At 46.7% G+C, this 20,787-nt stretch overlaps 1 pseudogene across 1 annotated transcript in view; it reads right to left on the reverse strand.

The window, feature by feature from the left end:
• Positions 1 to 20,787, reverse strand: part of LOC147100760 (uncharacterized) — a 387,502-nt pseudogene that overhangs the window by 45,625 nt on the left and 321,090 nt on the right. The window contains exons 7-11 of the transcript XR_015073560.1: positions 20,629 to 20,747; positions 18,807 to 18,927; positions 12,705 to 12,790; positions 11,521 to 11,695; positions 8,754 to 8,925 (exon numbers count right to left, since the gene is read on the reverse strand). The product of XR_015073560.1 is annotated as an uncharacterized LOC147100760 (transcript). The remainder of the gene's footprint in view (positions 1 to 8,753; positions 8,926 to 11,520; positions 11,696 to 12,704; positions 12,791 to 18,806; positions 18,928 to 20,628; positions 20,748 to 20,787) is intronic.

The following is a 20,787-nucleotide window of genomic DNA, read 5'->3' on the forward strand; positions in this document are numbered from 1 at the left end:
TGTGCGTCATTGGAGGCACTACCTGGCCGGAAAACGATTTACCCTGCTCACTGACCAGCGTTCAGTTGCTTTTATGTTCAACAACAAGCAGAGGGGCAAAATCAAAAATGACAAGATCTTGAGGTGGAGAATCGAACTTTCCACCTACAATTACGAGATCTTGTACCGGCCTGGGAAGCTCAATGAACCCCCAGATGCCCTATCGCGTGGCACCTGCGCCAGCGCGCAGATCGATAGGCTGAGGGCCCTCCACAATGACCTCTGCCACCCGGGGGTCACCAGGTTCTTCCACTTCATCAAGGCCCGCAACCTGCCTTACTCCATTGAGGAGGTCAGGACCATGACCAAGAACTGCCAAGTCTGCGCTGAGTGCAAACCGCACTTTTATAGACCAGACAGAGCCCACCTGATAAAAGCCACTCGCCCTTTCGAACGCCTGAGCGTCGATTTCAAAGGGCCTCTCCCCTCCTCCGACCGCAATGTGTACTTCCTCAACATCATTGACGAGTACTCCCGGTTCCCGTTCGCTATCCCCTGCCCGGACATGACCAGTGCCACGGTCATTAAATGTCTGAACAGCCTCTTCACCCTGTTCGGTTTCCCCAGCTATATCCATAGCGACCGGGGCTCATCGTTTATGAGCGACGAACTCCGCCAGTACCTGCTCGCTAGGGGTATAGCCACAAGCAGGACCACCAGTTACAACCCCCGGGGGAACGGACAGGTGGAAAGAGAGAATGCAACTGTTTGGAAGGCTGCCCTACTAGCCTTAAAGTCTAGGGGCCTTCCGACCTCCCGCTGGCAGGAGGTGCTCCCCGATGCGCTCCACTCGATTCGGTCACTTCTCTGCACTGCCACCAATGCCACCCCTCACGAGAAAATGTTTGTCTTCCCAAGGAAGTCCACATCGGGGACATCGTTACCGCCATGGCTGACGTCCCCAGGGCCGGTACTACTGAGAAGACACGTGAGGGCCAATAAAACGGACCCCCTGGTCGAGAGGGTTGACCTCCTCCACGCCAACCCCCAGTACGCTTACATTGCGTACCCGGACGGGCGGGAGGACACAGTCTCCATACGAGACCTCGCACCCTCGGGGACCGCTGTAACCCACTACCCATTACCACCCCCCCCCACGACCCGATATCCAACCCCAGCAGCCGGCTTGCCTTGGACCGTCACCCATGAGGACTACACTCCAGGGCCCCAGCCTACACGGGACGCGACGCCGGAAGCTCCACCACCCCTGCCGTCGCCACGTCGATCACAGCGGCAGACAAGACCTCCGGAGAGACTCCAATACACGAACTTTTAAATACACTTCACCCCGCCGGACTCATTTTTAAACAAGGGGTGAATGTGGTAAACCACTGTCATACCTGTCTGTGTCTGTATGTGTATTCCACTAGGTACAGGTCTGGACATGCCTCGGCTGACTCCTCCCACTATTCCAGGTATATAAGTGACTACCTCCCAGTCCCTTAGTATTCTGGACGGGTCGACCACTCGAGACAAGACCTTCATTCTTTAGTTAATAAAAGCCTGATTGTTACTCGCTCAACTTCAGTCTTTTGAGTAATTGATGGCGCATCACTGGCTAAGTATGATGTTCAGTACGTCCCTCAGTCACCTCCTCTGCGACCTGGGCTGACGTCAAATACCAATCCCACGCTGTTGCCCTACAACCTCCCCGAGATCTCTGCGCTCCTCTAATTCTGGCCTCTTGAGCATCCCCGATTTCCATCGCTCCACCATTGGTGGCCGTGCCTTCAGCTGCCGAGGCCCTAAGCTCTGGAATTCACCTCCTAAACCTCTCCATTTCTCTACCTCCTTTCAGACGCTCCTTAAACCATACTTCTTTGAGCAAGCTTTAGGTCACCTAATATCTCTATGTGGCTCGGTGTCAAATTATGTCTGATTATGCTCCTGTGAAGCACGTTGGGACATTCTTACTACGTTAACGGTGCCATATATATGCAAGGTGTTGCTGTTGCCAGTGGGGAGCTGCACTCGAAGTGACCCTGAAGCTCAATTAGCTCACCAATGGTGGCCTAGATCACATGAATGTAAGGGAGCTAACTGAGGTTGGAGAACCGGTGCTGCCGTGTTGTAGCCCTATCTCTGATCCACTTTCCATTTGAGCGTGGCTCCCTGCTGGGAGAGCAGAATCGGTGAGTTTTTCCATAAAACTGTACAGATTACTTAGCACTTGAAGTACATTCATAGGCTGAAAATTAATTTCCACGATATTTAATAATTAAGAAATCTCTTCCACAAAGAAAATGTTACAACTATTTTCCGTGCACATCAAAGGCGAGAGATGCCAGTGTTGGGGAATTAAATGCTTACATGCTCTTTATATTCAAATATAACATTGAGCACTGCAGGGATCAGGTATACCTGGGGTCAGGTGCAGTGTAAATGTGCATCAACCCTGCCCGAACATGCCTTAGCCCCCTGCCTCACAGACATTTGATTGGTTGATGGAAAATAATATTAAAATATTGGATAAAAATGTTTTTATTGCAACAAAAATTGATAGAGTTTTTAATATTGCTGTGAAAAAATACTCATTGAGTGTTGCTACAGTAGCCTTTGATGGGTTAAGTACAGAAAAATAGATTCAAAATATCAAGAGATGGGTGAGGTGCCGAGTTTTGGAAAAGATTGCCAACAGCTGCCGTGGTGGGTATTTTTAGCCCCTCTCTCAGGGGTTGCTGGGTAATTTACACAATGCTAATGAACACCTGCCTTGAATTCAGCCGGGCGACCCGGCCTCACCTGAGCAGATAAAATCCCCTGAGCGCTGCCTAAGTACACGAACAAACAGGCAGTAAAGAAACAACAAACTCCTCGAGATATCCGCAGTAATGCATACAGGATTCGCAAATGTTCAAGTCCAATGGATCGCCCGAAATGATTAAGCGCAATTTACAACCTTGCATAATTTGTGCTCTTTTTAACGTGATGCTTGGTTTTGGGTTTCAAGCCGCTTGTGGCCCTAAAGCCCCTTGGATGCAGTTTTCCTGTTGTTTCCCACCTTCTGACTGTCATGAATGCAATGGAATGGCATGGAGGTCAGCTGATGGTTTCCATGGGCGACGACAAGGTTGGGTGAGGGCCAACGTTGCCTTTAAATTTTGCTGGGGCTGCGCGACCCATTCAAAAATCCGCTCACGCGTGGTTTTTTGCATTTAAAAGCCGGTGAGCTGGCGACCCAGGAACTCCAGACAGCTGTATGGCTACGCAGCTTAAAGGGAACATTGGCGAGTTCAGTTGTGATGCCCCCATGGTGCGATAGCCTTCGGTATTCAGACATGAAGCATGGCCACTTGGCTATGGTGCGACATGGCCTCAACACCTGTGAATCCATACCCTAGGAGGAGCCAGCACTTTGAAGAGAGGAAAGAGGAGAGGAGAATCAAGAAAAAAAATAATGGCAGCCTATTTAAAGGGGCAGAAAGATCAGGAAAATAAATTAAGGGAAAAAATGTGCAGTTAATCCTAAAGTGCAAGAAATCATGCAAAACCACTGATGTGCGTCAAACTATTAGCTAAATTTAAAAATTCTGAGGTAATGATAATGCATCAACAGACAACCCCGCAAGCTTCTGCAACCCTGTCTTCCTATTTCTTTTTTATTCAGTTTTCTATTTGATAAAACAAATGCTAATATGAGGACACTAACATAAGAAATAAGAAACAGGAGCAGGAGTAGGCCATCCTGCCCCTCGAGCCTGCTCCGCCATTCAGTAAGATCATGGCTGATCTTCCACAACTCTACTTTCCCGTCCGATCCCCATATCGCTTGATTCCCTTAGTGTCATTTTTATTTCAGTACGTGGTTTTCTCCCCCCTCGAACTTTCTCTTTGACACCCGCGCCCTACTCCCATTATCCAGCTGGATAGACAATATCCCCGCTCTCCCCTGTCTCAAACTGAGATGAAACCTCTCACAACAGCACCCAATCAGCTGAGGTAGCCCTAGCTTTCAAACTCACAATCTGAGTGAGAATTGTTCACTCAACTCCACTTGAGTGATTATTATTAGTATTTTTCAATCTTTGCCATGTTTAATTTAAAAAAAGAAAAAGACTTGCATTTCTATAGCGCTTTTCATGACCACCGTGTTATGTTCATTAATAACTAGACATTCTTATTATGAACACAGCTAGCTTCTAGCTAGTCATTTATTCAGTACTAGCTGGGGAGCCCCGCGTTGCGAGGGCAATTTTGGGGCGCAAGGGCAATTTTGGGGCGTTTGGTCTCCCTGCCCCTGTGTGTCCCCCCTCTCCCGGTCATGTCCTCTCCCTGTCCTATCCCTCCCCTCCCCTCTCTCCCTCCCCTCCCTCCCCTCCCCTCTCTCCCTCCCCTGTCTCCCTCTCCCCCCCCACCCCTCCCCTCCCCCACTCCCCCGCTCCCCTCTGTCCCTCTCTCCGGCCCCTCCCCCTGCCTAGCGCCCGAGGTCCGGTGCCGTTGCTGAGGTCCCCCGCGTATCGCGCGGCTGATGGACAGCCGCTGTGGGCGGGCGGGCAGCGCATGCGCGGTGAGTGTGGGCGGCGCATGCGCGGTGAGTGCGGGCGGCGCATGCGCGATGAGTGCGGGCGGCGCATGCGCGGTCAGTGCAAGCGGCCCGCGGGAGCCGGCAAGGCTGTTAGCTAGCGGGAAACTTCGGGCGGCGCGCCCGCGCTCCGTCCGCGACACCTGAGAGGGGGAAGTAGAGAGAGACAGAGAGGGAAGAGGAGAAGGAGAGAGAGGGAAGAGGAGAGAGGGAAGAGGAGAAGGAGAGAGAGGGAAGAGGAGAAGGAGAGAGAGAGAGAGGGAAGAAAGAGAGAGAGAGAGAGAGAAATTTTTTCAGCTTCAGGCCCCGAGTCCCCCCTGCGCGAGGGTGAGGAGGAGGGGGGGGGGTTGCTAAACACAATATAAAACTCAAATAAATTGTTAATTAATTGCCTAACACATAATTGAAATATTTACCTTAGCTCCCTAACACAGAAAGTGTGGGGGAAAAAATCGTGGAAAATCAAGATGGCGGCCACTCACCTCGGTTCAGAAGGATAAGGCCCGCCCACACACGCACCGATTGGTCGACCGGTCAGGTCACCGAAGCGTAGGATTGGTCAATCGTCGAGTCACTCGACACTCAACTGTAGGAAGACCTCGACGTCACACGGTCGCTAATGAGATGCTAATGAGCGGAACGCTGAACGTTTTTGGGATACCGCGGGCGGGATTTTTGTCCAGCCGAAACGTAAATACGCCTATGACCGGTCCGGAATCGCAAGCTTTCTTTTGAGGCGACGCGCGCGTCGGTACGCTCTGTAACTTCCAAACGTATAGAGACCAGGCGGACAGACAGACAGACATCGGGACAGACAGACAGAAGAGCCGCTTTATATATATAGATACGTTCTCTAGGTACAGTATCTGTAGAGATCTAGCATGTGTGCTCCTGTGTGCAGGCTGCCATCTTGACTGTTGCCTTGTGGGTAGCCTAGTGCCTCATGGGTAATGTAGTCTTAATATCTATACAGCTGGGTAGTGTAGTCTTATATACATACAGCTATCTACAGCTCTACGGCTCCACCTTGTGTCCACTATAGAATGACATGCTATTGATCACTACACACCGGACATCCCAAAGCGCTTTACAGCCAATGAAGTACTTTTTGAAGTGTAGTCACTGTTGCAATGTAGGAAACGCAGCAGCCAATTTGCGCACAGCAAGCTCCCACAACCAGCAATGAGATAATGACCAGATAATCTGTTTTAGTGATGTTGGTTGAGGGATAAATGTTAGCCAGGACACCGGGGAGAACTCCCCTGCTCTTCTTCAAAATAGTGCCACAGAATCTTTTACATCCTCCTGAGAGGGCAGACGGGGCCTCGGTTTAACGTCTCATCCGAAAGACGGCGCCTCTGACAGCGCAGCACTCCCTCAGCACTGCGCTGGAGTGTCAGCCTAGATTTTTGTGCTCAAGTCTCTGGAGTGGGACTTGAACCCACAACCCCCTGACTCAGAGGTGAGAGGGTGCTACCAACCGAGCCACAAAAATGAATGTCTCAGCTTCTGTCGAAATCCAAGCCATCTCAATCTGCTTTTTTCTCTCACAGTTGCAGACAAATCTCTCAAACTTAATGTAATTCTGAAAATATACAAGTGACAAATAAAGGATCACCTTCAAACTAGGACCTGACAAATCTCTTGAGAAGTGAGTGTGAAGCAATAATATGCAATTTTTAAACATAAAATCATAGAACCATACAGCACAGGAGGAGGCCATTCAGCCCATCGTGACTGTGCCGGCTCTCTATTAAGATCCACTAATTAGTCCCACTCCCCTGCTTTTTAAAGATAGCCCTGAAAATGTCTCCTTTTTAAGTATATATCCAATTCCCTTATGAAAGTTACGACTGAATCTGCTTCCACCGCCCTTTCAGGCAGCGCATTCCAAAGTTAAGGGGTGTGATTCTGTACCGGGGAGCTTTCAGGATCATTCAGCCACCCAAAAACCCTCAGCTCAGTTGCTCTCTTGCTGACCACTAGGGAAAGTTTTATTAATGTATTTGAAAGATTAAATAATTCTGTCACCAGCTCTGATTTGGATTGCTTCGCACCCCACTGAGTACAACATGGCAAAGCCCCTTGCAAGACACCTTGCCGCTTCAGTGCAGTTAATCGCCGAGTAGTCGCTTCCACTCACTGGGAACATGTCACGATTTTCAGCAATTACAGGAAACTTTCGATTTACCGGCACCTAAATAACCGGAAATCTCGGTTAACCGGCAAAATTCAGGAGTAGGTTCAGGTAACTTTAATTACTTGCCTTCCTCCATCTGTTGCTGTGCAAGGGTGTGGCTGCAGCTGTTGCTAAGCGACAGAGACGCTTGCAACTTGTGGCCATTGTTTTGAAGAACAGGGCTTGTTGCTTTATACGGAGCTCTCAGCTCCGTATCTTTTATTATAGCGTTCGGTTATCCGGAATTTTTGATGAACCGGCACCACGTCGGTTCCGTCCGTGCTGGATAAAAAAACGTTTCCTGTACCATTAATTTGCCCTCTTGATGCTCCAACAAATTTTCTTGGTCTTTTTTTTAATCTTGGACAAGGTTATTTGTTATTTCCTCTTCTATTGTAAATATAGAATGATACAGCACAGAAGGAGGCCATTCGGCCCATCGTGCCTGTGCCAGCTCTTTGAAAGAGCTCTCCAATTAATCCCACTCCCCCGCTCTTTCCTCATAGCCCTGCAAATGTTTCCTTTTCAAGTATATATAATTCCCTTTTGAAAGTTCCTATTAAATCTGCTTCCACCGCCCTTTGAGGAATATGAGCCGATTCTAAGATGCACCCCGTTTGAACTGCAGCGTGGAATTTAATACAGACACCAACTACATTCTGAGTTGCCCTAAAGCTGTGTTTCCAACTTTCTGATTCTGACTGCATCATTGGAGAAGGTCTGGATAGCCTAGCAGTGGAAAATTGAGAGCTCAGCTGCTCTCAGCCAACATAAAATGACATCCAAATCCCAAGTTGTGCCAATTATCCTCCTCTGCAGATAGGGAGTGAAATAATCTGCCTCATTCACATTGCAATGCTGTCTCCAAAACCAGAAGGCAATGATGTAAAATAAATGGGATATTAATCTAGACTCGACTAGTCCAATAAATAAAAAATAATAAGTGTTTCCCAGATGTAGTTTTCATTAAATACATAAATTTAACATTATGAGGTTGAAATTGACATGGGCGGGGATGGAATTGCACGTTTGATGTTCAGTTCTATTAAAGTCCATGGAACTGAACATCGGGCGGAGCGCCTAACAGGCGGAGCACGGAACAGGCGGAGCGCATAACGGGCGTAGTGTGTACCGGGCGGAGCGCGTAACAGGTGGGGCGCGTAACAGGAGGAGCGCGTAACGGGCGTAGTGTGTACCGGGCGGAGCGCGTAACAAGTGGGGCGCGTAACAGGAGGAGCGCGTAATGGGCGTAGTGTGTACCGGGCGGAGCGCGTAGCAGGCAGAGCGCGTACTGGGCGGAGCACGTACCGGGCAGAGCGCGTAGCAGGCGGATCGCATAACAGGCGGAGCGCATAATGGGCGTAGTGTGTACCGGGCGGAGCGCGTAACAGGTGGGGTGCGTAACAGGCGGAGCGCGTAACAGGCGTAGTGTCTACCGGGTGGAGCGCGTAACAGGTGGAGCGCGTAACGAGCGTAGTGTGTACCGGGTGGAGCGCGTAACAGGTGGGGCGCGGAACAGGCGGAGCGCATAACGGGCGTAGTGTGTACCGGGCGGAGCGCGTAACAGGTGGGGCGCGTAACAGGTGGAACACGTAACGGGCGTAGTGTGTACCGGGCGGAGCGCATAACAGGCAGAGCGTAAACTGGGCGGAGCGCATAACGGGCGTAGTGTGTACCAGGCGGAGCGCGTAACAGGTGGGGCGCGTAACAGGTGGAGCGCGTAGTGTGTACCGGGCGGAGCGTTTACTGGGCATAACGTGTACCGGGCGGAACGTGTACTGGGCATAGCGCGTACCGGGTGGAGCGTTTACTGGGCATAGCGCGTACCGGGCGGAGCGTTTACTGGGCATAGCACGTACCGGGCGGAGCGTGTACTGGGCATAGCACGTACCGGGCGGAGCGTGTACTGGGCATAGCGCGTACCGGGCGGAGCGTGTACTGGGCATAGCACGTACCGGGCGGAGCGTTTACTGGGCGGCCGATGTAATGGCATTCACCCCATAGTCAATTTACCTGATTGGTTAGGTGATCCGTCAGGTCATCAGAATTTGGATTGTATTCGTTACAGGTTAGTTTCGCGTAACCGTGGCGAAAGAAAGTCACGTAGGGCGCGGTGCAGGCGATCAGGAAGTAGGAGCGGACATCAAACTTTCTACCTTCCAGAAGTAAGGGCTTGACAACATATCTGTTTGGGTAAAACGCACAGGCATTCAGTCCAATTCCACGGAGCGGTATTTCACTCTCAGTGCTTCTAGCTCAAGTGACGTCAGGCATTTTCTATTATTCCACCTACAGAGATTTGCTTCCCTCTCTGTGGCATGTGTCACAAAATAGCACATGTTAACCGGGGGGAGTCTTCCCACATATTTTCCTTATTTTTCCAGTTTTTCTTCATGGTTTTCCTGTGTGTTTTTCTTATTTCTCTCGAGGTTCTGACCAATGAATCCAAACACCCCAAGTAAAATAAGAAACAATGAAATCACCTATTGTTTTCTCTTTGACGGGATTTCAAGGTGAAGGTCTCAATCATTAAAAACTGGAGTTTTTTTTTACCTTTTTCATCCAATGACCACATAGAGCCAGAGGACGTTTACAACACCTAAGGAGGCCATTCGGCCCAAAATGTCTATGGCGGCTTTTTGCTGGAGCAATGCAAAACTAATCCCACTAGTCCGCTCTCTTCCCATAGCCCTGTATGTTCCTCTGCTTCCAATGTTTATCTACTCTTCTCTTAAAAGATGCAATGGTCTGCGCTGCAACTACTCTTTTTGGAAAAGCATTCCAAGCCCCAAGCTTGGGGTTCAAAGCCTGCAGACTATAGGAGAACAGGAGAGTGAAGGAGTTAAGGGGGCTTGTGCCTGCTGCACTGATGAGCACCAACTACTTATTTACAAATGGAATGGCAGCCTGAGAGCTGACCCACGCCCAAATCAAGTACTGCTGCTTAATGCAGCTGCTATGCACAGTAAGCATTTGCACAGACTGTGTGCAATTAATTTAAATGAGGGATCTTCCCTATAATGTAATCAGGAAGTGGAAATGGCGCACAGTGGGCTCAACCTCTGTATAAAACAGGTGTGGCTAGAGAGGTGTGTTCCCTTCAGTTAGGTCCTGACATGAATCAGTCAGTCATGAAAGAAAGACTTATGAAATAATACTGAGTGGCCTACGGGTGGCGCTGTCCAGGGAGAGTATAAATACTTGGGCACGGGCCCAGCTTGCGCAGGACATTCTTAACAGGAACTAGTGAAGGACACAACTAGACCTCCATGTTGTAAAACAGTTGATTAAAGCTTTGTTTAATGCTTAGACCAAGTGCCTAGTAGTTTTCTTATGTCAGGTCCATTGCTGTATCTCTTAGCAACTGATTGTGTAACAAGACCAAAATAGTGCAGAAACTAAGGGAGTTACTGAGCGACTTAACAGAGCCTTCCTGATAGAAGTTGCAGTACCGCTTTAAGTAGCTATCAGTGACTGGACAGTTGCAGTTGTTAGAGAGCCCATTACTACCCAGCTCTCCTATGGACAGCCCTCTCTATTTGCAGGTTCTGGTGGAGGGAAAGCGGGTAAGAGGAGGACGACGACACACAACTGACACTGCGCCGTAGAAGCTCCTTTCAGACTGGTCTGACACTTGTGTATACAGAGTTGGGGTCTCTTCTCTGGGCCTGGCTGATGAAACCTGTCAAGGCAGACCCAAAATTCCTGCAGCAAGAAGCTGAACAAGATCATTCTGAGCATCACAGAAAAGAATTGCCTGTTGAACACACTGCTCAGACTACTGCAGTCACCAGGCAGGGTCCAATCGCCCAAACCTTTCTTTAATAGCCTTTCACCGTTGATGCATGACATTCCAACCCCCGTGCCAAATAAAGGTTTAGCTCCATCACTGTCCGTGAATCTGCCTCACACCGAAAGATCGGGACACATTCTAGCATCAAGCAATGCACATTTTATTAACCCTTTTAGAGTCTGGCGTTGCTGCATTCAGTGTGCTTTGACCCAGTGAGTCCCCTTCATCAGTGTATGGTGTGTTTCCACTACTTCCTAAACCTTGTGCTCCTTTTAAGAGTTCTGCCAGAGAGGAGGGAATGAGGTGGATGGTTCCCTAGTGTTGGGTGCTTACCTCTAGAGGCGGAGATGCCCCAATCACTCCTCCTGCTGGATCTTAAGAAGGTCCTACAAGTGCAGGCCATGGATTGTGATAATATGGTTGCCCGAGTCCGTACGGTCAGTAATGATACTGCAGTGTTTTGAGTTGGGCGGCTATTCTGAGGGAGATTATCAACTGGTGCTAAATTTTGGACAGTTTCTGTGATGTAATTTCAGGAATGTCACTCTGGTGCATTCGAGGTTTGTCTTCTGGGTTATATAAGGGCTGTTGTTGAGGGAAAGATCGACATGCTCTTCCTCCTCTCTGCATTTTCACCATGATCAATAACTTTTGGGCTAGATTTCCCATTCATTAAATTGCCCACAGACCCTGTTCCACAACTGAAGCATTTTTGTCTAAGATTAATAGAGCTCACCCACAGAGTAATCTGAAAGATAAAAGCCCCAAAGGAAAGTCTCGAATAAAGAAACCCAAAAATGTAACACTCGTCATACAATTTCCTACTCCAGCTGGACCAAGTGTGGACTATGCTGCAAGTGTAATAGTGGAAAGGCACTATTCCAGCAAGGGCTTTTATTCCATACTACACCATTTAAGACCTCCTTTTGTGTTAACCCAGACAAATAAACTGTAGTTTTAGTTGGACTTTGATTTTTTTCCCATCACCTTTGCACTATTCTGTTAATGGGAGAGTTGTAGAAACATATTCTGAAGTAGGGATTCTCTTCCACACTTTCCAATTTTTCAAAAAAGGCTGTTACATCATCAAGAGTCCTCAAGAGGAAGATTCCTCTACCTTGGCTTGATTCAGCAGGTTTAGATATCCACATCTGGCCTTCTGCTTTAAAGAGAGAGAAACAGGAAACAAAACATCAGCAAGAAGTAATGCTCTCCAACCGTGTATATCAACAAGTAATTAAAACAAGTAACCGGTCTCTGTTTCGGTCAGCTTTTCCATCAAATGCTTCTCAGAGTTGTCCAGGAGCAGCTCGCTAAAACCTTCTCCTAATATCAGTAAATCTACCAGCAACTTTATAAAACCTTCAAATATCGGGGAACAATAATTGATCTAAAATATCTTAATAAATTATTCTAGCAAGTATAATTCAGCTATACAAGCATTTTTTCAGAGATTTGTAACTATCAAATTTAACGCTTCCTAAAAAAAACCTCTTACAACTGTGCTTTCAGCATGTACGAGCTTAGTACAATTCCTTGCTATACTGCTAACTTTGGCTCGAGGTCTTAATCCACTATAGGACTTTGTTTGACTTCTTAGCTCCTTCCAGGTCCCAAGGTCATTCAACCCAAAGAAGAAAAATTCTCCTTTGTCAGGTCAGCGCCACCTGCTGCTCTCGGTATGCTTTGAATGGTTGGACTCTCCACAGCTGGCCTGCAATACTTTATATTACACAAAGGTTATGTCAGACAGGGGTCATCGGAGAGGGGTGAGCCAACCATGGCTCAAAAATGGAAGGGGCAAGAGTCGAATGGGGGCGATATCTGACCCCCGTCAGAGCCAACCTTTTGTTAAACAGGGAAAAAAAGCTTTGTCTATAGTGATCGAGATTACCCCCTTGATCGTCACCGGGAGGCACAGAACACTGGAGTACCAATGCCCTATTCCTCACAGTGGAAGACCTTACAATTGCCCAATCTGAATCACACTCGGACTATCTCAGGGAGGCAGTCAAGCCAAGTAGAATAGTAAATGAGAGAGTGAGTCAGTCCAATTAAATCTGATGCTAAACAGTTGCAGGAACCCAGCCGGGGCATGCAGAATGCCACGGAATGGAAATCCATATTGAGAGAAGGTATAACTTTTTAAAATGGGAGAAGGGAGACCTTACCTTGGAAGACGCGAAAGAATGCGAGACGCTCACTTCTAACATCCATGCGGTATGTCTCAGGATAAAATTCTCCCAGTTTCATGAACCTAGAAAATATTCAGCACAATATATGAAGGAGGAAAAATTCCCAGTGCTTATTTGCTGATCTTACTGCTCTAATAGTCGTTACTTTGTATTTCTTTGCAGTGCCGTTCTCTTAACAAGAGAAACTCTCTCTTTTGCATGTGTGCTGTTTGGCTCTGATGTGCCTCAATAAATCCGAGACTCAATGTTAGAGGAACAAAACAAGGCTTTTATTAACTTAGAAAGTAACACACAGTGGAGAGGTGTCTCCCATCCAGAAGTCTGCTGTACTGGATGTGAGACACGCTGGGCCTGCTTACATAGGGGCCAGGTATGGGCGGAGCCCTACACACAATACAATACAGGTGAGGAAACGGAACTGAGGTAAGGGAAATGAAACTGAAACTAAGCCACAGTCACAGGCACAATCACACACAGAGAATACAGATGAGTGATGAATGGCATATTTCATCACAGGCTCATTGTACTGAAACCTTTAAAAAGAAAATGAAAGGCCAAATTAGCACCTCCGAATAGGAAGCAGATTCAATATTAACTTTCAAAAGGGAATTAGATAAATACTTGAAATGGTGAAAGTTGCAGGGCGATGGGGAAAGAGCAGGGGGAGTGGGACTAATTGGAGAGCTGTTTCAAAGAGCCGGCACAGACACAATGGGCCGAATGGCCTCCTTCTGTGCTGTATCATTCTATGAGGAGGCTGGAATTCAGCTTTTGATTCTGAACAGCTTCTTTATCTGAATGGCAATAGATTGGGAGAAGGGGAAGTGCAAAGAGACCTGGGTGTTCTTGTACACCAGTCGCTGAAGGTAAGCATGCAGGTGCAGCAGGCGGTTAAGAAGGCAAATGGTATGTTGGCCTTCGTAGCAAGAGGGTTCGAGTACAGGAACAAGGATGTCTTGCTACAGTTGTACAGGGCCTTGGTGAGACCGCACCTTGATTATTGTGTGCAGTTTTGGTCGCCTTACCTGAGGAAGGACGTTCTTGCCATGGAAGGAGTGCAGCGAAGATTCACCAGGCTGATACCTGGGATGGCAGGAATGACGTATGAGGAGAGATTGTGTCGATTGGGCTTATATTCACTGGAGTTTAGAAGATTGAGAGGGGATCTCATCGAAACCTATAAAATTCTGTCAGGCCTGGACAGACTAGATGCTGGAAGAATGTTCCCAATGGTCAGGGAGTCCAGAACCAGGGGTCATAGCCTAAGGATAAGGGGTAGGACATTTAGGACTGAAATGAGGAGGAATTTCTTCACCCAGAGAGTGGTGAACCTGTGGAATTCTCTGCCACAGAGGGCGGTGGAGGCCAGTTCATTAAATATATTCAAGAAAGAGTTGGATATATTTCTTAAGGCTAAAGGGATCAAGGGATATGGGGAGAAGGCAGGGACAGGGTACTGAATTTGGATGATCAGCCATGATCTCATTGAATGGCGGAGCAGGCTCGAGGGGCCGAATGGCCTACTCCTGCTCCTATCTTCTATGTTTCTATGTTTCTATACTGACCACATGTTGCCATTGGACTCTCCCCCCCCTCACACAACGCATACATGTCTTGCCATAGGGGCCACTGGATAGCTTAGTAGGTACCTGAGCTGGTTCTTTTCCCTCCCTAGCCTACGGTAGTCAAGATCAATTTTAGTACCTTTAGTGCTGCCCCATCTGAGATTGAGAGCTATGGTCACTACATTCATATAACCTACATATCCATAGGAGCAGGGTTACCACTGAAGGATATCAATCTGGTTGAGCACATAAAGCTAAGCACACACAACTAAGTAGAGTCAACAACTTTACAAAAGCTCTATTTTGTCACTCCTGGAACCTCCACGTTGACATCTTCAGACACTTGTCACCGTGGCTAACTGGTGCTTTAGTTACAGTTCTGCAGACCTAAGCAAAACAGCAGCTGAGCCAAGGGCACTAAACACTGGCACACGGACCACTATTCATTTGGCCGGAGGCAGGCACCATGCAGAAGGGCAAACAGTGCAGCAAGAGGAAAAGTTGGAGCATCTAGTAACCCACTCAAGACAACAGTGAGATGTGGAATTCAATAGACAGCAGACTTGGTCACACAGAATGACCATTGGAAACTTTAGCACAAATTATAGTCTCAGTCTCTCCATTTTACAGTTCACATCTACCTGATCTTTCATTACCCAAGGACACTTGGAATATTACAAACCAAAATAGATACTTTGGGGAGTTAACCCCAGTGTCATGGCCACTGTGGCTTCCCAGCCCAACCTACAGAGGGAGTCTTACCATCAGCACAGCCTCCTTTTAAAAAATCAAACAGGTAAAGGCCAGCAGTTGACTTTTACTTGTGTGTTTTTTTTGCATTTAAAAATGTATCTTTTGTTTAAAGAGTGAATGCTGATTATATAACTATTCCCAACGTTGTGAGGGAGCTGAATTTTATCATTTCAATTCTATGTATGTTAAGTCAGTTCCCACACACATGGGGGGTAATCTTGACTTTGTGTAATAATGTAAAATGGCCGACATCGGATCAGCCACCCCTTATAATTCTCCCCCGATGTTCGACACATTATGAAAATCAGGCGAAATGTATAACAGTCGGCCGATTCAATATTGCCCGTTTTACACCATCACCCAGGCTCAAAATTCAGTAAGACTCCAGGCCAGTTCTTCTGATGTTGTCACCTCTGTTCAAATGAGTCGCAGACTGGTAAATACCACGTTTTCCATTGTAGTTTTATCTGTTGCCTACAAATATTTCACCATTTGTAATTATTTTCAACACCTGCGCCTGGCTGCCGATGAACTGGTTAATTCAGCGGTGCAGTAGAGAAAATCTACTGGCAGAGAGCAGCAAACTCGAGAAGCTTGACAACATCCAGAGCAAATTGCTCGATCAGAGCCCCTGCCACTGGATTCAACATCCGCCTCTTTCACCGCCAGCTCATTTAGCGTCCCATCCGAAAGACGGCACCCCCGACAGTGCAGCGCTCCCTCAGCACTGCACTGGAGTGTCAGCCTGGATTTTTGTGCTCAAGTCTCTGGAGTGGGACTTGAACCCACAACCTTCTGACTCAGCGGGGAGAGGGCTGCCCACTGAGCCACAGCTGACACTTGTGGGAACACCATCACCACAAGGACTGCGGCAATTCAAGAAAAGCCAACCGTCACCTTCTCAGGGCAAGTAAGGGCGGGCAATAAATCCGACCCTTGCTAGTGTCGCCCAGATTCGGGAACAAACAAAAGAGCCGCACTGCACAATTTGTGTTGATGCAAATCTGAAACTGCTTTAAATCGACGTAAACTGCACGGTAAAACTGGCCCAATAATTTGAAATGGTGGCGAAGAGGACTTTTATCAAAGAATAAATTCCCTTACTTCCCTGCCCCCAGAAATCACGTTGAAAAAGCAGAAATAATACAAGATCCTGTTTGAATGAAGAACAGGAATTCCAGTGCTGGTATCTCTCATGCCAGGGGATTACCGTCACGGTGAAAGTAGTGAGAGCACAGGCCACACTAAGCACTTTCACTAGCTTCCAGCTTCTCGTCACCTGGTTACTGTTTCTTGTTATAAGTAGGAAGTACAAGTGCTTTTTTGTATCATGGGGATCTAGTTCAAGGATTCTTATGAAGTTTACGCTTAATGTTAGAAAGTGAAAACCTTCAGTTTGGTCTGGAAAAAAAAAATTGATTAGAGAAGAAAAATGGGATAAAAAGGAAGAGAATCCAATCTGTTGTGTTTCAATTGTAGCCAGCTTATTTTAGTTCTGTTTCGTGGTTTGCAAGCAATCTTCTCTCACCCTGCTCCCTGCCTGTGGCTCAGTGGGTAGCACTTTGCCACTGGGTCAGAAGGTTGTGGGATCCAGTCCCACTCCAGGGCCTTGAGCACGTAATCTAGGCTGACACTCCAGTGCAGTGCCGAGGGAGTGCTGCACTGTCGGAGGTGCCGTCTTTCAGATGAGACGTTAAACCGAGGCCCCGTCTGCTCTCTCATAGAAACATAGAAGATAGGAGCAGGAGTAAGCCATTCGGCCCCTCGAGCCTGCTCCGCCATTCAATGAGATCATGGCTGATCGTCCAAATTCAGTACCCTGTCCCTGCCTTCTCTCCATATCCCTTGATCCCTTTAGCCTTAAGAAATATATCCAACTCCTTCTTGAATATATTTAATGAATTGGCCTCTACTGCCTTCTTTGGTAGAGAATTCCACAGGTTCACCACTCTCTGGGTGAAGAAATTCCTCCTCATCTCTGTCCTAAATGGCTTACCCCTTATCCTTAGACTGTGACCCCTGGTTCTGGACTCCCCGACCATCGGGAACATCCTTCCAGTGTCTAGTCCTGTTAGAATTTTATAAGTTTCGATGAGATCCCCTCTCATTCTTCTAAACTCCAATGAGTACAAGCCCAATCGACTCAATCTCTCCTCATACGTCATTCCCGCCATTGCAGGCATCAGCCTGGTGAATCTTCGCTGCACTCCCTCCATGGCAAGAACATCCTTCCTCAGATAAGGCGACCAAAACTGCACACAATACTCCAGATGTGGTCTCACCAAGGCCCTGTACAACTGCAGCAAGACATCCTTATTCCTGTACTCAAACCCTCTCGCTACAAAGGCCAACATACCATCAGGTGGATGTAAAGTATACCATGGCACTATTTCGAAGAAGAGCAGGGGAGTTATCCCCGGTGTCCTGGGCCAATATTTATCCCTCAACCAACATCTCTAAAAACAGATTATCTGGTCATTATCACATTGCTGTTTGTGGGAGCTTGCTGTGTGCAAATTGGCTGCTGCATTTCCTACATTACAACAGTGACTACACTTCAAAAAGTATTTCAATGGCTGTAAAGCGATTTGGGATGTCCGGTGGTCATGAAAGGTGCTATAGAAATGCAAGTCTTCCTTTCTTTTAATGTCTACACATGCACACTTTCCAGCAGAGGTCAATGGACTGCAATGGGGAGCAAAAACCCTCACTGATTGTTTTTCTTCACTACCAGCTCAGGGGCTGCAATGCCCAACTGCTACCATGGCTGAGAGCAGCTAACTCAACACAGAGATGGAGATTGAACCTGGGCCTCCAGGTACATATAGCACCTGACCACGGTGAATATGACAGAGTCCAACCTAACAACATGTTACTATGTTATCAGCAGGGACCTGCAGGATGAGTAGAGAGGGGTCACCAAGGTCAAACAAAAGGAAAGAAGTTATTGCCCTAGATAGCAACTGTTCACTGATATTGAAACCATCTTCCCGAGAAATGTGGAGGAGATAAGGAACTAACTACTGTAAATTGATTTGGGCAGAAATATGCTTTTAATCATCCATGTCCAATTTATACTGCCATAGATCCCTTCAATTATTTAGTATCCTCAGAGAATATGCCCAAGAAGAGAAGGTGCAATCAAAAAGTTGATTTAAAAAATAAACTCTAAAGATAACATTTGTAGAAAAGTGGAGACGTCAAAAGTTTAAAGCTACAACATTTCCGACAATGACTTGCACGACAGGAAGCTACTTTCAAAGTGACTACAAGAGACTGAAACACGCCGGGAGAGATTGTTCAGCCGCCGTCACTGGTGACGCTGGGTGGGGCTGGGCGCTGGAAGAGGGAAACGAAGTGGCCAGATCTCCTCCCATTGTGCTCCATGAACAAACTTCTCCATGGGTGCTAAGCCAAGCCTTGTGAGCTCACCGCAAAAAAGAGGCGGGAGCTTCATTTTAATATTAACAGCGGTATTCACTGCCTTGTGTACTTTATTTTAACTTATTCATGCAAGGTCCAAGTGTACAGAGAACTGAAACAGCTCAAGCTGATTTGTAGTTCAATCATGTGAGATTTTAAAAAACCAGGCTGGCCAATTATAATCAGCACCATGGTATGCAATTACTGTTTTGTTGCATATTTACTAAAAGACGGTGGGCAAGTCTCAATTACCCAATTAATCATTCTAATATTGTTTCAATCAAACCTTCAATAGGTAACAGACTTGTAGGAATATGCAAACAACAAGTACACTTACTTTGAAAACATAATCCTGCCATACTTATTCATTATACGTTCATTGTCCTTGAGGGAAGAGCAGAGGCCAATCTTGGTGGTGAGAACCTTGTTGTTTGGGATCTGGTTTATCATCTGTTTACCTTTCAGAATGACAGAAACCAAAGGTATAAACATTAGTGAAGTTAATCAACAATACACATTGTACAATTTGAGAGTACTCAATGCTTCCAATCCTCTAAATTCTTGGATGTCCTTGACCTTTATACCGCATCTTCATGCTTTTATGTTACAGAAGCTTCTCACAGTAATAACCCAATATACCAAGGACGTTTTGATATACCACAGATTTGGTTTTTTACTGATAACTCACGTACTAGGTGTTTATACACTAGATGTCATTCAAAGCTCTACTGCCCATATCCTATCTCGCACCAAGTCCTGATCACCCATCACTCCTGTCCTTGCTGACCTACATTACCTCCCGGTCCCCAATGCCTCCAATTTAAAATTCTCATCTTTGTGTTTAAATCCCTTTGGCCATCTAGGCTCCACTCTAGAATTCCCTCCGTAAACCCCTCCGCCTCTCCACCTCCCCCCCCCTTCCTAAAACCCTTCTTAAAATCCACGTCTTTGGCCAAGCTTTTAATCACCCGCCTTCTAATATCCTTCTTTGGTAAGCATCCATTTTGCCTCTGTGAAGCACCTTGGAATAATTTCTGTGTTAAAGATGCTATAGAAATGCAAGTTATACTGGAATGTGTGGAAATACTGTGCAATACGGACATAAAAAGGGGATAAAGAGAGCTTTACTGTGCATCTAATTGTGCTATATGTCACCTGGGAGTACTTGATGCTGAACATTAACAATACTTGTCTTGGTAAGCAGAAAAATTAAACAACAAAAATAACCATCGACCACAGACTTAGCTAAGTGCAGATATCTGTTGCTTAGAAGTACTGTAAAGAATATAAGAAATAAGAGCAGGAGTCGGCCATACGGCCCCTTGAGTCTGCTCCACCAGTCAATAAGATCATGGCTGATCTTCTACCTCAACTTCACTTTCCCGCCCGATCCCCATATCCCTTGATTTCCCTAGAATCCAAAAACTATCGATCTCAGCCTTGAATATAATCAAAGACTCAGCATCCACAGCCGTCTGGGATAGAGAATTCCAAAGATTCACAACCCTCTGAGTGAAGAAATTTCTCCTCATCTCAGTCCTAAATGGCCGACCCCTTATCCTGAAACTATGACCCCTAGTTCTAGACTCTCCAGCCAGGGGAAACAGCCTCTCATTTCTACCCTGTCAAGCCCTCTAAGAATTTTATACATTTCAATGAGATCACCTCTTTTTTTCTAAACTCCAGAGAATATAGGGCCATTCTACTCAATCGCTTCTCATAGGACAACCCTTTCATCCCAGGAATCAATCTAGTGAACCTTCGTTGCATCCCCTCTAAGGCAAGTATATCTTAGTTCAGGAAACCGAAACCATACACAGTACTCCAGGTGTGGTCTGATCAAAGCCCTATACAATTGTAGCAAGAACTTCCTCACTCTTGTACTCCAAGCCTCTTGCAATAAAAGCCAACATACCATAATAAGATTAATAAACTGAAATGGAAAGCTGCACAGTCACACAACAGAAGCCATTAGAAGCAATGCCTTAGATCGCAATGCAATGCAAAATCAAGAAATGACGTTCTCCTGTCCACTGCAAGCAAATAAAAACTACAATCCTAAATACCACAGAAGGCCTAAAGCCTTGGCATGGCAGAACTTTGTTATATTATATTTATGGCAGCTACTAATCTGGGCCATTCTGACAGCCATTTTTTACCTTCATGAAAGTTTTGGTAGTTGGAAGGTATTTTAGCTTCAGACCATTTTAATAAGTAGTCCTCTCGATTGTTGTCCAAGATTCGTTTCCATCCCTTGCTCTCACAGAAGCTGCCAATTCTGTATTAAAAAGACATAATGTAGTGTTTCAACTGGTATC

The sequence above is a fragment of the Somniosus microcephalus genome, chromosome 25 (genome assembly GCF_052327205.1).
Source record: "Somniosus microcephalus isolate GS21.2 chromosome 25, FLI_Smic_1.0, whole genome shotgun sequence".
NCBI classification, from domain to species: Eukaryota; Metazoa; Chordata; class Chondrichthyes; order Squaliformes; family Somniosidae; genus Somniosus; species Somniosus microcephalus.